At 44.0% G+C, this 17,835-nt stretch overlaps 1 protein-coding gene across 1 annotated transcript in view; it reads left to right on the forward strand.

The window, feature by feature from the left end:
• Positions 1-981: 981 nt before the first annotated feature.
• LOC105901088 (RIMS-binding protein 2-like) overlaps positions 982-17,835 on the forward strand; it is a 57,713-nt gene continuing 40,859 nt past the window's right edge. The window contains exons 1-3 of the mRNA XM_042708272.1: positions 982-1,063; positions 13,204-13,293; positions 17,024-17,146. The gene's annotated coding sequence lies outside the window, so the exon portion shown is untranslated. The remainder of the gene's footprint in view (positions 1,064-13,203; positions 13,294-17,023; positions 17,147-17,835) is intronic.

The raw sequence follows: 17,835 nt of genomic DNA on the forward strand, positions 1-17,835 counted from the left end.
TAAGCCTTGAGGGAACTCTTTGAGAAGAAAGTAGAAAAACATTTTCCTCTTCTTAAACGAGAAAAATTACCGCTTTGTGGCTTAAAAGAGTTCCTCAGAGTTTGACACTGCTGTAAAACTGAATGCTAGCTGAAAGGTTCCCAAATGGTTCTACAAAATGATTCTGTGGCGAAGCCCTTCTTTCTTAGAATGCATGCACACAGACACAGACTTGCACAAACACACACAAACAGACAAGAATATGTACATGGATGCAGTAATGTTCTTTATTAGGAATCACAGTCTAAATATATCAAGGAATCACAGTCACTCAGAACCCCAAACCTACACACACACACACACACACACACACTTGCACACAGCGTAGACTACAAAACACACTTTTAGGCTTGGAATAGCTAGAAGATTGAGTGTAGCCTAATGGCATTCCCCCTAGCAGTTTTGGGCTCAAATGTTCTCTGGGTGCTGTTGGAGTCAGTCAGTAGGTCAGTTTAGAGAGAGAGAGAGAGTGTGTGTGCGTGTGCCTGTGCTTGTGTGTGTGTGTAAGGAAGTAATGGCTTCTCCTTGCTCCTCTCCTGAATATTCACAGCACACTCAAGAACACCCTTCTGCTACTAGTGTGCCCAGAGAAACATTATAGACAGTACAGTAGAGTGCATAGGCGTACACACACACACACTAGAGGTTAACACACAAACCAGAAACAGCAACACATGCACACATACACAACGAATGTCTTCAATTCTTGGTGGACTAAGTATTTCTAACCTTTATTGTCTAGTAATTGTAAGTGCTGATTTGTTGTGCCTCTCTCTCTCCCTCCCTCTCTCTCTCTCTGTCTGTCTCTCCATCTCTCCCTCCTTGGTCTCCTCCAAACAGCAGCACGTGTCCCTGAATGAATGTGAGTCTTGCTCTAAAGCCGTTATGTCTGCTCCTGGTGCCATTAACTCTGGCTATTTTTACTCCTCCTTCTGCCCAGGAGACTGAGATCAACAAGAAAAGAAAGGAGTGTGACGTGCTTGAACAGGAGGTGAAGAAAAAGAGTCAAACATGCCAGACTCTGGTGAGTGCTCTAAAAATACATATGCAATGTCTTTCTTTCTTTCTCTCTTTCTTTTTTATTGAGAATCTACAAGGCTTAGCCTCCCCTCTGCTTCGCTGATGTCAGAAGTGTACCTGTGAATTTCTCACCCGTCACACAACATTAGACACTAAACTCAGGATCATTACTGACGGGAGGAGTGTGATGTTCCGTGTACGATCAAGAAAGTGGTGACAGATGTGAAATGAATAATTAGTCACAAGTCTAAAAGCTTTTATTATCTGAGGCTGTGATGTTATGTTTACGCTATGTTATGGCAAGGCTATAACTTATTCATATGACACGTTCGATTTTAACTTCAGTACAATGACCGGTTTTTAGCGAGCAGTTTTTTCTTATGTGATATAAATGAATGGGGGCTTCTGCGTGAGTTATGGCAAAGTGAACCATTAACATGAATACATGTATGGTACACATCTTAATACACAAGGAACATACACCTTGCACACATACATTCTCCAATGCCACAAACCTGGCTTGGTTTGTCATTTCCTTTGGGAATAATCGAACAACCATGACAGTAACTACAATAACACACACACCTAGACACAGCACATGCACCCTAGAAAACATACCTTAATCCCGCAACCCACTGGGCAGCTGCCACCAACACTTTCAAACGTTTGCCTGTGCTGAATTACCTCTCAAGCACACTTATAGTCTCTGGTAGGCATGGTTACACACGTGTGTGTATCACAAACACACATCCTCAGATTTCAGCACACTGTCCCTCATCTCTCCCACATGTGGCAGGGGCTGAAGTAAGGGTCAACTGGCCTCCACCTGACAAGGGCAGACATTCGTCCTCTCTGTCCATGTCTTTCCTCTTCCCCCTCTCTTTCTGTTTCTCCCTCTCACTGTGTCCCTCTCTCTCTCTCTCTCTCTCTCTCTCTCTTTCTGCCTGTCTCTTAGTCTTTCTGACCTTCTCTCTATCTCTCCATCCCTCTCTGCCTGTCTCTGCACAGAGCAGAAAATGCCACTCTGCCTCCAGGGTTAGCCCTCACAGGAGACAAAGTGGCCAAAAGTGAGAGATGAAGGAAAGAACAGAGAAAGGGAGAGAGAGAGAGAGAGAGAGAGACAGAGTGTGTGAGTGAGAGAGAGAGAGAGAGATGATGAGAATGTGTGTGAGAGAGAGAGAATGTGAATGTGTGAGAGAGAGAGAGAGAGAGAGGAGAGGGTGAAAGGGGACTCACACAGAGAGGATAATGCTTTGTGACTGCTGTTAGGAGCTCATGCCTTTCCTTCGAGCCTCCTCGTACAAATATAGTTAGTGTGTGTGTGTGTGTGTGTGTGTGTGTGTGTGTGCGTGCGTGTTTAACTGCACTGCACTGAAATTTGTGTTTTTACTGTGATTTGTGTATTTATATTATTGTAGAACTGCTTTGTAGTGCATTATTGTAAATCTCAATGGCCTTATAGGAAATTGTACATAAATGAATTGTACATAAATAAAAAAGTATCTTACTGTAGAACTGATGTCCTGCATGGCACGGTGTATCCCACAAGTACACTGTGGAAGAATACAACCTGATACTGTGAAAAGCATGCTGTAGGGGGTTCAGTGTGATTGATTTCACTTGAAATTGAAATACAGGAAAAGAGCAAATATGACAATTAAGCTATTTAAGTTAATAAATAAGGTCAGAAGTCAAAACTTTTCCATTTCTCTGCTTTGGCTCATGACCCATGTGCCTTCCTGTGACCCATGTGCAAAGGTCTTAGTAACATAGCCCTGTGAGTGACAATATAAACTGATGGACACATATTAAGCTGAATGTCAGGTGTTTTTGAATGTCTTTAAATGAGCTTGTATACATATAGGCAAAGTATAGGAAGAGATACATTTGGCCAGGTTAGGGTTACAGTGCTTACATTTGGGTTTATAAAGAGCTTTATAGTTTATTTTATTTAGGGAAGGTACAAGTAGAATACAGACTTATGCACCTCTTAGGAATCAAACACATGACCTCAGTGCTGCTAATTCACTGCTTCATCAACTGAATGAAATACAAAACATTTGAAATACAAAAAAAACACTATAAAAAAACAAGGCTGTACACTTAAAGAAAGTTAACAAGATAAATGAAAAGAACACAAGAAAAGTGGCAAAAAATAGTTGGATAGTACCTTTTCAAAATTCCTTGGGTGGACTTGCAAAGTGAAACACTTTTATTAAATCAAAAGCCATCTAACTATAGAATGAAATGGCTTACTACATTAAAATGCTTTGCCATTTGCAAATAATGAAGAATGATATAGCTTGTTTTTATTTTTTTAACTTGAACATAGGCTAGCAGTGGTTTTCTAACAGTACATTCACAAAAGTGAATCTTAATTTTTTTTGTATTGATGTTGTAGAATTCCTAATGTAGATTAAAAAAAGGTATGACAGTGACTTTCGTCTGGTAGTTTGCTGGAGTCAATGTAATTTCTTTACAGTAGGCTGTGAATAGTATGCCGATGAAATACTAGTAGCTGCCAGTAACTTTAACAGTGTCTTACACATGCAGTTAGAGAGAGAGTGTGTGTGTGAGTGTGATTAATTGTTAGTTAGGAGTCCATGCACAAACATGTGTACACAGAAACAAACAAACATGCACACACACATACACACACCTACCCATTCAAACAGATGCAAATAAATTCACTTCCACATCCTCACACACTTCTTCAAACACATTCAAGTAGATTTTTTATATATTCACATGCTTGTAGACATATGCACACACACAAAGATGCACATACAAATATCTTGTCCTCTGCTCATGTGCAGCCTCTGTTTGCTAGCTGTGTCGCATGTAATTATCCATACTCTGTGTTTATTTTGGAGGCTGACTATGAAATATTACCCAGTGGGTCGGACTAAATCAGAGGATTTGCATTTCCGGCGAAGACCTCCTCTACCCCTGTGGTAGGATAGAGGAGGACGTGCACACAGCAACACAGGAAAAAAACACAGACACACACACACACACACGCAGTGATGCCTTGCCTTATTTGTGTTTGATCGCTCAGCCGCCTGAAAATGGTTGGCGATAATTGTGTTGGAAGGCTAACCAATGGTGGTTTCCCCCCCTGCAGCCTGTCAGAGCATGGTAATACACAGAGAGACATTAAAATGTGTGAGCTCTGAATGTCAATGAACCCCGCCCCCCCTTACACACACGCGCCCGCACACACTCATACACACACACACACACACACACACACACACACACACACACACACACACACACACACACACACACACACACACACACACACACACACACAGTCTCACTCCACTTACATAACTATGCAGGGAGAAACGGGGGCAGTCAAACTGCACAGCTCACACTGAGAACACGAGGGAAGAGGGGAAAGGGGTGAAAGAGAGGGAGATGAGATGAAAGGGAGAATAAAGGTAGAGTGAGAAGAGAGATTGAGGTAATTAATGAACATTAAGATAGCTGCCCAGTCTGGACCATACCTGGCCCGGGTCAGCGTGGGATTCTTGTTCAGACCCAACTTCCATTAGGTCAGACATCTGGTGTGTTCTCACTCCCAGGTCCCAGATCTAAATGTGGGTTTAAAGCTCGTTAGGATAAATTGACACAGTGTTTTTAACACTTGCAGATAATTCCCTCTCATTTTCGCTTTCAGACATATTCCAGGCATAGTCAGTTGAGTCCAGAATTGGGTGGAATTTAGTTTTTGTATTTTCTGAGATTCTCACTCTTATGTATGCATTTATAATGCAAATAAAGGATGTTGAAATGAGTAGAACTGAACTGAATTGGATTAAACTCACATCAAAGTGCTTCTGTTCACCCTTCTTCTCTTGCTTTCTGAGAAAGTCTCCTTTGTCACTATCCTGCTGGATAAACAGAGTATATTGTGGCCCTCATTAAGTGCATTTAGAAACAGCTGCTAATACCCCCCCCCCACCCCCCCTCCCCCAGATATGTTGATGGAGTGGAGAAGAAGAGGGAGATGGAGAGAGAAACAGCGAGGAATGGAGTTCGAGAGGGTGAAAGGCAAAGAGGGGAGAGAAACAGGGAGGGAGGGAGGGAGTGAGAGAGAGAAAGAGAAAGAGGAGTGAGCCATTTGTGTTTCTCCACTGGGACCCTCCATTAGAGCCACAGGGGGCCCTGTTCTCATTTCATAACTACACTACGAAGAGTGCTAAACAGATCTATCTCTGTCTCTCTCTCTCTCTCTCTCTATCTCTCTCTCTGTCTCTCTAAGAAGAGTGCCAAACAGATCCATCTCTCTCTCTCTGTCTCTCTCTCTCTTTCTCTCTCGCTCTCCTACTCACACGCATACACACATATACACCCACACCCACACAATATTGGCATGTAAATCAAAAGATCTAGAAAAATATTGACAGTGTAATGGATGTTGTGGAAACGTGTTGGATCTGTGTAAGACAGGCTTGACAACTTCAGCAGCTACAGTCGACATTTTTATTGTCTGTTTACATGTGGTTGATGCACGCTCTCTAAACCTCATAGTGATCCAGTCAGCGAGAGCACAGGAGCTTGACGTTACAAAACCATGAGCTCTAGGTGCTGTACAGCAATCCATATGGGCTTGCTTTCATTAATGTATGTCTTTATATCCGCCCTGCCCTGCTTTAAAAATAACAGCAGTCCTGCTGGTAATAGACACAGAGGCTCATGACAGAACCTCAAGGACCTCCTATTAACGAAGATCTACAGGGCACTATGAGGGACAAATTCAATTACCTAAGAGGCTGTGAGGGGAGCTGAAGCATGTGAATGTGCTCTGTGATGCCCATGGGCCTGCATGGTGTGTGTGTGTGTGTGTGTGTGTGTGTGTGTGTGTGTGTGTGTGTGTGTGTGTGTGTGTGTGTGAGTGTGTGTGAGAGAGAGAGAGAGAGAGAGGTTGTATGAATGTCTTATGAAAAGCCGTGTGTTTGTGTGTATGTTTGTGTACGAGCATATGTTTACTCCAGCATTGTATGTGTGTGTGAGTATGAATGTGAAGAGATCATGTGAGTGTGTGTAGGTGAGTTTGTGTGAGTGTATGTAACATACAGTGTGTGTGTGTGTGTGTGTGTGTGTGTGTGTGTGCCTTGCCCTGAGAGCATGCTCCATTAGCACTGTGCTGTAGCGTTCTGTCCCTGTGTTCTCCCACTGAAGTGCGGCTCTATTGTGAAGGTGCTGTGCCCTGCTGAAAAGCCTCTGGAGAGACAGGACATGTCGTGCAGAGGACAACCGCTGGAGGAGGAATGGAGTGCTCTGTCTATCTTTATTTTTTCCAATGCCTACTCACATTTGCCTTGCTTTTCTGTTATTCTTATCCTGTGTTTAGCCTCTGCTCTTCTCTAATAGCTAGTTTTCCCTTTTTTCATTACTCCATTTCTCCTCGACATCTCTATCATCATTTCTCTTTTCCCTCCTGTATGATGCCACTTCTCTACTACGTATTGCTCTCTCCCCCTCCTTCCCATCCCCTCTCCTCTAGATGGCCATCTTGCCTCTTACTTAAAGGAGATATATGTGTCATTTTTGTTTAGGTCAAAACGACAAAAAGCGACACTGTAAGACTTGATTTTCTACTTAGGTTTACATGTGGTTCATCCTCTCTGGTGATACCATTTTGTACCTCAAGAGGTGAAAGTGAGTCACTGAAGTGAAAACAGCAAACAAGCTTGGCTACCCTATAGTTAGTATCAAGCTGGTTTGTTAACTTTAATGGTTAGCCAGGCAGCCTAGCTCAAGGGAAGATATACAGGGGCCTGTTGATGTAGACACTAACGATTGCTCAGATATCTATCAATCATATAAATGTTTTCATGTTGCATATAGTCTTAGCCTCCACCATCTTGGCCAAACTTTTTGACAACCTCTGCAAGGGAGAAGAGCCAGGGGTGGACCCATCTGGTGATATGCTTCCCCCAGTTTGTTTGGAGTGCGGAGTATGACATAATTTAGCTCACTAGCTGACAGTGAGTCCTGCATAGAGCACCTTAGGAGAAATCAAAATAATTTCTCTAGCTTACTAGATGAATCGTGGTCCCCTATCCTCCCTCCTGTGTGTTGTCTCTTTTCTCCCCGTCAGCCATCGTGGTTCTTATTTAAGACGTCATGTTAAATGGTGTGCCAGAGATTGCCCTTCAGGCGGCCACTGAGCTAATTGGCACTCTGACCTTTACGCTTCTCAGAGCAGAGGGGTTTCATATGGACTCTCCCAGTCCCCCACACCCTCACCAGCGCCAGCCACACGTCTGTTACTGTGTGAAGATGGAGCACGTCCGCTGGCCTCTCACTCAACAGACACCCACACACTCCTAGACATACGAACATGTAAACACACACACACACACACACACACACACACACACACACACACACACACACACACACACACACACACACACACACACACACACACACACACACACACGCAAACACATGGATCACACATAACACACACAAACACATGCATCTACAAAATCATACAGCACACACTCACAAAGACATGAAATACACACGCACACAGACACAGACACAGACACAGACACAGACACAGACACAGACTAACATGCACACATATGGAGGGTCACCCTCACAGCATGTACACCACTATCACAAAGACACACACAGACACACTCACACAATCACACATAGAGTAGTCATAGAGTCATAGAGTAACCCTGACTGGCTATGGAGTAAGTCACGTATAGTCAAGTAGAGAGTGTTTTTGAGGCACCCACCATCTGTCCCTTATTCATTTGCATACGATGTCTCTCTCCACCCATGAGAACTGAGGCCACACACACAGACATACACACACGCGGGCACACGCGCACACACACATACACACACACACACTCAGACAGTTAGTTACCTTGGAGATGGCCATTAGGCAGTTTGCACCCAAATGCTTAGTGCACATCACAAGAACAAAATGAGAACATAAACATGGTCACCCAGCAACGAGAACGCACTGGAATAAACAGTAGAGAGACTGAACAGGAAGGTGTCATGGAAAGATAAGAAACTTAAACAAGTAGGCATTGTGGTGTTAGAAGGGGTTAGGTAAGCACTGGTGCTGCAGATGGTATAGTGTAGTTCTGCAGTCTTACAGTCATGTTTTCAGTTTTTTATTCAAAGAGATAATACCTATGTACAGTACATAGTAAAGTAGATATACATTGTGATCACTCTGTGTGGTCCCTTAATACCTTCCAATGGGTATTAAACCCATGACTTTGATGCTGGTGCTGCCAAACTCTCTTTTAAGAAGTCTTCAGCCAAATACTTCAGAGCTGGCTAGACCAACATGAGGTGTCCTTGAGAAATTACTGTTACTGTGAAAGTGACACATTTATAAAAGAAAATGAAAGTGGTTTCTTACTTTGGAAAACAAAAAAATCTTAGTTGACAGACTACACGATTCAGAGGTCATTCAGCCAAACGACCCTGATATCATCTGCTTTTGTTATGTAAAATAACTATGTGCAAGAATTATTACCATCAGCCAGTCCATCATTTCATAACCTATCTATATTGTATTGCACATGTAAAATGTCCTGTCAAGTCCCATCGGCTAAAAGATAAGGCATTGGTTTTACAGGAAGTGCCTTTAAACACTCGGGTCAGCTAATCTCCTCACATTTCACTTCCTCTCATTCAGACCTCAGTGTTGTGGTGATATTTCACAGCGTACGTGCAAGAGAGAGAGAGAGATGGACAAGCAGACAGACAGGGAGGCTGTGGAACACCTGCATGCTTTGAAAAGGTTGTGTAAGAGAGAGTGTCTACGCTTGCGCTGCATGGCCAGAGAAGGAGGAAGATGGGGAGGAGAGGGAGAGAGAGGGAGAGAGGGAGTGAAAGAGAGAGGAAGGAGGTCAGAGGATAAATCTGTAAATCAAGGCTGGTGTTTGATGCAAAGCAGCACACACTTTAATCCCCTCTGTGCTGGCTGTGTGTGTGTGTGTTTGTGTCTGTGTGTGTGCATGCCTGTGTGTGTCAGTGTGTGTGTTGGTGTGTATGTAAGTGTGTATGTGTGTGTATGCGTATGCGTATGAGAGAGATGGAGCATGAGAGAAAGAGTAAGATGTGTGTGTGCGTGTGTGTGTGTGTGTGTGTGCGCTCAGGAGAGAGATAGAGAGAGAGATGTGTTATCAAAAGGGCCATATCACTGGATTTGTGAATGAATGTATTCCTGCACAGTAAGGTGGGGGTGGCAGTGAGAATTTATCAAATCCCCACATGCAAATCGAAAAGGTTGGTGATGTGTCTCTGTGTGTTTGTGTGTGTGTGTGTGTGTGTGTGTGTGTGTGTGTGTGTGTGTGTCCTCATCACTCCCATGACCTTGGTTCCTTTTTGTGTGTGCCTCCATAGACACAAGAACAATTCAGACTCCATTATAAAATAACAGACATACTCAAACACATATACAATTAGTCACACACACACACACGCACACAAGCAAACAAAGCATACACACACACACACACGCACAACGTGCACACGCACGCTCTCTCGCACACAGTCACACACACACACGCACACACACACACACACACACACACGCACACGCACGCTCTCTCACACTCAGTCACACACACGCACGCTCTCTCGCACTCACAGTCACACACACGCACACACGGTTTGTCTCCAGCTGTGCAGTTGCCCTCAGCTGTCTTTGAGGAGCCTCGGAGGCGTCGGCATCAGGCTGTGCTGAAACGGACGCATGTGGACTAATCTCTTGTAGCCTCCACTGAGCATATGCAAACATCACACACACACACACACACACGCACACACACACTCATACACACAAACAACGCCTCGAGAACAGGGACAGAAGCTTCATAAAGCTTTCATAAAGAGTGTTTCCATCCCACATCTTCAGAATTGGCCTCTGCTGGCAAATCCAAGCCTCGGCTGCACTGATTAAGTTAGTTAGCACTCATCATAACTCTGTTTGAACTGGCTAATGAGCGCAGCACGACGCTAGGCACACTGGATTTTAGGCGGTCCTTGATACAAAATGGAAGGAGCCACTTTCCTAATGGAAAGTATGACTGAATATTGAGAAAGCAGTTGTCTCCCAGTTTCAGTGTATTGAATACAAAATTCAAAGGTTTGACAACACATTGACCTTCATGAAAAAAGTGGTTTCACAGGATGTGAAATGCTAATAGAAAAATGTTCCGTAATGCTTTCTGTGAAGGTCCCCCTAACACACGTTGAAGTAAATGTATTTTAAAGACCAAAGGGAGACCAGTGTGGAATGAATGATGAGGTCAGGGATCATCTGTGTGTCTGTTTGAGGGAGAGTGGAAGTTTATAGCAGGGCGACAGAGAAAAAGCCATATGTTGGACAGAGACAGACAGAAAAAGAAACGACAAAAAGCTTCTTCTTTTTTTTTTCCAACTGTGAGTCAACCTGTTGCCCTCTCTTCGAGCTGATGGAGATGGGATGGTAAAATAGCTGTGTGGCGAATGAGCAATCACCACCTAAAGTCAGGGATCACCCATTCATTCTGAACTTTCATTTCAAACCAGCACTCCAGTGAGATGGGTTCTCTCTCCTCTGCTCAGTCTGTTAAGCTCTGCACTTATCCCAGTGGCTGCTTACTCCGGCAACTGATCTGGCCCTTATCTGGTGTGGAGTTGGAAGCCATACATGTGGGTAACCTCCAGGAAAGCCATCTCTTCTCTGCCTCACTGCTCTGAAGTGGACGGAGAGACAGAGAAAGAGAGAGAGAGAGATGAAAAACAGAGAGATAGGCTGGAAATGTTCATCTCTATTCTGTCTCTCTTTCTCACTCATCTCCATGAGCCAGTAGCGAGGATCAATGCGCTCAGAGCGTATTGTCAATACAATCACATGCTTGTCGCAGGGAGATTGGAATTGACGGACACCCATTGAAATGTCAATGTGTCTTAAATGAGGAAGAATGGAAGCCATTCTTTCCCTTTGATGAAGTGAACATGTGCATGAGCAGGCGCGTGTGTACGTGTGTGTCAAGAGTCGGGACATTTGTTGGCCTCTAGAGGTAGCCAAGGACTCTACATTTTGGTTGTCCATGTGCTTCAGTCCTGACCTCTCACCTTTGGTGTTTACTTCCTGCCTTGTTTGTTTTTCTCCACCATTTTCTGTACCCACCTGCTCATCAGACATTCACATGACTAATCTCACTCAAGTATTTATACGTGGCCTTTTGGCCATCTCGTCACCGAGTCTTAGTAATCTGTTTTCACCCCGCTGAAGCTACCTCTTGTCTACCCGTGAGTTTTTCTGGATGTTCTTTGGTTTTTTCTCTACTGGCAGTTAGATGCTTCTTTGTTTTTTGACTCGTTCTGGAATTGAATTAACCTAGATTATGTGCTCTGTTTTGTCCATGAGATGTGTTTTTGTTCTTTTTGGATCTTCTGGTTTAACAATCCCGCGACCCGGGTTCAATCCTTGACTCCGGCCTGACAGTTTATCTGTGTGTGTGTGTGTGAAATGGAGTGGGACTGTAAATACACTCGTTCATTTTCCTTCCTTCACTCTACTGCCCTCTCGTTCCATCTTTCTCTCTTTATCTTCATCATTCTTCCATGTCTCCATCTCTTCCATGAGCTTTCCCCTCAGGTATAACAGCAGTGTATGCCAAAGCTTATGCGTTTATAGAGCAACACAGAGTTGTCTGCAGTTGACACTCAAAACACAAACACACATTCCCAAAGGCACGCACACATACACACACAGTGCTCTTCGGTTGACACACTAAATTGCGTTTACGGTATGCCTCATGGATATTGATTGAATGTTTGAATTAAGTCTTCCCCCTCTGCAATGAAGGATGGTTTTTAATCTTCCCCTGGCAGAGAAGGAAGGAGGAAGAGAGGGGTAGTGGGGGTGAAAGAAGGAGGGATACAGAAGAGAAGAGAAGAGAAGGAGGAGAGGAATGTGGGGAGGTTGAGAGTTTTTTTTTTGGTTTTGTTGTTGTTGGTGAGGGGGGTATGTAAATTGGCTCTGGATTCAGCCTTAACGAATGTTTGGGAGCATTAGCCTATTTAAACAGGGCTATTTAAAGGCCTGGAAAAAAAAACATTTTCATTAGCAGTCTCTGTTATGAAATGCACTGATGCTGCAAATTAAAGCCATTAATAGAGTGTGTGTATATATATAAAACTAGACCCATATATATATATATATATGCATATATATATATGGGTCTAGTTTTATTTAGCCTTTCTTGTGTTGGGGGCTAAAGAAGAAACACTTCCCCTTTCTCTCCCTGTTCTTCAAAATCCAGAGAGCAACAGTTTTTTCCTCCGTCCACTTGGGTGGTATGTTGTAAAGACAGGATGCCGGCACACAGCTTGGGTTTGTGTTGAGTGAATGTGGCTGCGATACAAACCCTTCGAGTGCTCAGTGTCCATTCTGGAACAGGCAGGTCCATGTCTCCTCTCACTTTATTGTCCCTTACTCTTTTTTTCTCTACCTCTCTATCTCCTTCTCTCTTGTCTCTCGGTGTCTCCCTTTTCTCACTCTTCCCCGTTTCCATCTCTCTCATCTCTCCCTGGCTCACTCTTTTATATATTTTCCCCTCACCAACTCTTTTTTCTCTCTCTCTCTCTCTCTCTCTCTCTCTCTCTAGCCAGTTACTGGCTTCACATGATGAATTATGCACAGCCTCTCACCATCTCCACACTCACCACACCAAAAAACATGGCTTCTGCTAAGAGTCTAACCACCCCCTCCCTCTATCTCATTCTCTCTGTATTTTTCTCTCTGTTTTCCTCTGATTCACTCCTTTTTGCTGTTTGTGCATGTCACCTTGTATATCAACTACTGTTGGTCGAAGGAGCCTGGATTTAAAGCATTATCTAAACAGGAGTTGTTTGAGCAATTGAAACAGATTACTATCACATTGGTGTAAGGGCTCAAGGCTTTTTTTTCTTTCTGTCTATGTGTGGGTGTGTGTGTGTGTGTGTGTGAGAGAGAGAGAGAGAGATAGAGAGAGAGAGAGAGAGAAAGAGAGAGAGAGTCTGTCTTTTTGTGTGTATGTTCAATTTGATGGGTGTTTGTGTTGTGTGTGTATGAAATTGAACAGGTGTTAATGTTTGTGTGTATCTCCTTCACAGGAGAGCGAGCTCCAAGATGTTCTTGAGGAAAAGGCTCGTCTGAGTGTGCAGTTGTTCACTAATACCAAGAAGGCAGCACAATATGCGCAGGTAAACTAACTTATCCGCTATCACAAATACACACCCAGACACATGCAGTCTAATGCACAGACACACTGTACACACACATACCTGCACACACACTTGCTTACATACATACATACATGTCTACAAGCACATTAGTGTTTTCTTTACTCTCTCTTCCAATGTCTTGCTGCAGACAGGGGCAGTTAATATTTCCCTGTTTTCGTCACTTGTGAGGAAAAGAGTGATTATTTCTCATAAATAGAATTGGCCTTGGGCCTTCCGGCTTGGACTCTCCTCTTTCTCTCCTTTCCTCTCTATCCATGTCTTGTTCTTTCTCTCTCTTTCTCTCCCTCTCTCTGCCACCCTGATGAGATGAGTTTCTGTGGGTCTCTGGTGGGCCTAAGGAGCGCGGTGGCAGCGGAGGGTGGAGGCGGCGGCGGCCCAGGAGATGAATGGGTTTATCTCTCCCACAGATTAGGGGCTCAGGCAGGCAGCCGCACCAGCTATCACTGTCCCACATCTTCCTCAGCACCGTCTCCCTCCCCACGGACACAACACACACCAATACAGCAGGATCACTGGCTCTCTCTCACACACACACACACACACACACATACTCACACACACACACTGATATACACACTCCCATGTGCACAGACATATGCATATATACAAACACACACACAATACAGCAGTTTTCATTGGGACATACTGCATGCGTCTGTCTTTGAACTTGTACATGAGTTGGCAGGTGTGAGCAGAAGATAGCATATGTTTGCGCGCCTGTGTGTGTGTGTACGTGCGTGCGTGCGCGCGTGTGTGTGTATCGGTTTTTGTTTACCCATATGTGACTATTCTCTCTGGTGTTGAGGCTCTCCAACAGTGGGCTTATCACAGTGGCGGATATGAGAGTGGCACGCGGACAGCTGAACGGATATTAACCTGCCTCCCAAAGTACGCACCCTGAAGGATATTACCATCTTCCTCCTGTCCTCCCTACTCCCCTCCCCATCACTCCTTCTTGTTTATGAGAGACAACTTCAATTGCTGCACTTGTTCCCCTAATCTGTCTGTTAAGCAGAGCTGTTCCTTGAACACACAAAAGTGGTTGCTTCTCAGGATGAAACCTACCCACCCTGTAATGATCACATTTTGTTAGTCACAAATATCAAGACCTGATATCTTCGTACATTCTCCCTCAAAATGGTATATGTGGTCATGTATATATGCTGGGGCCCTAGAACCATCAATGAATCAATCTGAGCACGGTCAAGTTTTGTGTTAGATATGTCTCATGTCTCTATCCAATAGACTTATGCTGAACTGCTCTTTACTTTTACTTTTGTTCTTTAAGTTCTTTACATTTTATGTGATATCCTTAGGCAGACATTACCAGAAGAGTCTGCCGTTGAGGATTGTGGCTTTCCGTTTCCTACTTCCTCACTGGTTCTTCCTGCTGTAACGTTACCCCACCTACACTCATGTTTAAACAATCCTTGTTGCCTTACCGACACTTTGCATCCATGCTCAATTAGTTCTGTCTGAGACTGCTCTGCCTTTGTTTGGTTCTGTCTCTTTGCATCTCCATGTTCTCTCCTGTGGAGCGGATGATCATTTGGTTCTGTCCGTCTGGTGTCACGCAAGCCCCCCGCCGAGAGAGGCAGTCTGAGGTGGGCTGCCTCGGAGAGGGTTTGTTGTCAGACGCTGTTGTTGTTGCTACTGAACAGGATCCCTCCGTCTCATTAGCCATTTATGAATGCATGCAGAGAAAGGGGGAGAGGGAAGAGAGGGAGTGGGAGAGGGAGATTAAGAGAAGGAGGAAGAGAGGGAGAGAGAAATAGGCTAGGAGCAGAAATATCTGCCTACATGGCACTGGTGTTGTAGCCGAACACCTCTAAAATAGGTTCTTCAAAAAATCTTTGACGAGGGAGCGTGTGTTGTCCATTAATTCTATGTTAGCACTTGTAGGGACCATTGTGCTACGGTGTTTTTGGTGAAGTGGACGGCAGATAATAGGGGACTTAAGAGGCGTCAGAGTGTTTTGGTTCAGGACCATTTACATTTTTAGTGATCAGACAATTCAGTTATGCTGTACTGGAGAGGAGTCTACTCTGTCTCTCTCTCTTTTTAGTTTTAAATTCAAGGTCTGTAATTCAGGATTCACAGGCAGAAGTACTGCATTTTAAGTATTGCCCTTCAGCCATGCGCAAGAGCCCTGCAACAACAATACTCTTAAGGTTCAGTTAGAGGACAGTGCAAGGTGAAGCTTTTTTAAATGAAGCTTTTTTCTTTTTAATTAAGCTTTTTTTATTGAAATGCAGACAGTTACAGTCTATGAGATGTTTTGTTTGACCTATGCTCACTAGTATATTTGGGGATGCAGATCACCACCAAAGCTTTCTGGAAGTTTCTCAGCAAGGAGCTGAGAGAAATTGAAAATAAAGAATTGGGCCTCCAGGATATTAGTCAACACTTTTGAGAAAAGGGAAGGAAGATGTGTTTGTTTATACTTTGGGCCAGTGATACTTTGAATAGCATGTTGGGCATATTGTAGCCTTGAGAGCGTAACAAATCAATATGCAAAATTTCTCTACACACTCACAATATCTTAAAAAAAAAAAATCACGTTAAAGATGTAGCAATTTTCCACTGTTTGAGCTATGTTTTTATGGGCAAGTAATTAATTTACATCCTACATAGTCATTCAAAGGACAAGCAGCGCACATGCATTACCCACTAGCTGTTGAGGCTATGCACTATGAAGTTCTGTGGTCCGGGAAAATGTAAGAAATGTTTTCACTGCATGCATTGCCAAATATGTTGCCAAAAGACACCAGTTAGCATTCTAGCAACCTTTTATCACTGTCAGCTGTTCTGATGTTGCTATTTGCAAGGTTTTTGCATGCCTTTTAGGTAGTCAGTAACTCATTAGTTTTATACCAAAACCCCTTACTGTTTCTGTAATGTATGTCATGGTCAATGTGTTCTTTGTTCTTGAAAATGCCAATGCACTTGTCAGCTGTCATTGTCTAAAAACGCTAAATCAGAATTTAACTATTCAGTAGTTTTACTTTCTGTCTTTATATCCTCATGAAATAATGCTTATGGAATTCGTGCTACACCTCAAAAGCTCTGTTAAGACCTACTCAATGCCATATGAGAGTCAATATTTTGAACGGCAGTGAGTTTAACTGGAAGCACTATGCATCATTTTGCCTGTCATCAGCAGTTCTGCCAGAGGCACTGTGGCGGGACCTCATTTTGCCGGTCAGCAGTATCTTGCATATGACACGCAGTATGTGAACTGACCCCTGTGGCCCACTGTAGGAACCCACATCCTTGAGGAGGGTCCTGATGTTGTTAATTATGTTCTGAGCAGCTCAATGTCCTGCTCCATGTTCAACTTCCTGACCCAAACACCCATCCTGTTCCCCCTAGCAGAAGGGCACCCATGACCAGATGGTTGTAGCTCACTCTTTCTCTTGTTTCTCCTTCCTCCATCCCCCCCCCCATCCCCTATCATTCCTTTTTCCTTTTGTCCTTTCTTTCACTCCCCTTTTTTGCTCTCTCTCTTTTCTTCACATCCTCTCCTCCGCTCCCCACCTCACTCTCCCTCTCTGACTATGTTTACCTCTCACGCTTTTTTTGTATCTCACCTTTCAACCTTCCCTCTCTCTCTGTTTCTCCTTTCATCACATCTTGTCTCTCCTCTGCACCTCTCTGCCCCCCCCCCCCTCCTCCTCCCCCTCTCTAGCTGAAGACAGACTATGAGCTGCTGCGAGAAACGCTGTACACTGTGACTCAGGAGAGAGATTGCGCCCTGTGGGAGAGGACCAAGCTCCAAGGCAAACTGGAGAACCTAGAGCAGGTGCTGAAGGTGAGAGGGCACCTCCAGCAGCTGTCCCCGGTGGCCCTGCAGCTGTCACCGCACATACAACAAACACATGCCACAGGGGGGGGGCACCGCAGGGGGAATCACAGGGTGAAGGCTCCAGCACTGGTCTTACGCGGTCAGGACTTCTGCAGCCAAGAGCCACATGTTGAGGGTAAAAGAAGAAGAGCGGGTGCTGAAATATGCCAGGTCAGCGATCAGGGTGTTAAAGATGAGATGTTTTGAAGCAAAGAGCAAGTAGAAAAACATGGGTCAGGCCAAGATGTACCAGAATAGATCATGCTTTGCAGGTCGGAGGACAGTGGAAGGAAGTAATGTTTGTACGGATATATTTGTATTTCTCTGGATGTTTTGATATTTTGATTTCCAAGAAATGGTGTTACTGTATGTAGGACTGCACAGCTCACTTAAGAGAACCCCCACTCTGTGCTGTAGTACATTTTTACAGTCTTTAAGAAGCATCAGCATGTTGGTTGGCTGATACAGGAAATGAAGGACAGATGAACACTCCCTTATCTCCATCGCAAAGCACAAAGTACAAAGCTCTACAATGCGCTCTGTTATGAAGATTCAGTAATTCCCCATTTGAAGATGACAGACCTCATATCTAGGGGGGGGGGGGGATTAATTTAATTCAGCACTCTTCATTGTCATCAGTGGTCAAGGCCAGCTAC

This window comes from Clupea harengus, chromosome 7 (genome assembly GCF_900700415.2).
Source record: "Clupea harengus chromosome 7, Ch_v2.0.2, whole genome shotgun sequence".
NCBI lineage: Eukaryota > Metazoa > Chordata > Actinopteri > Clupeiformes > Clupeidae > Clupea > Clupea harengus.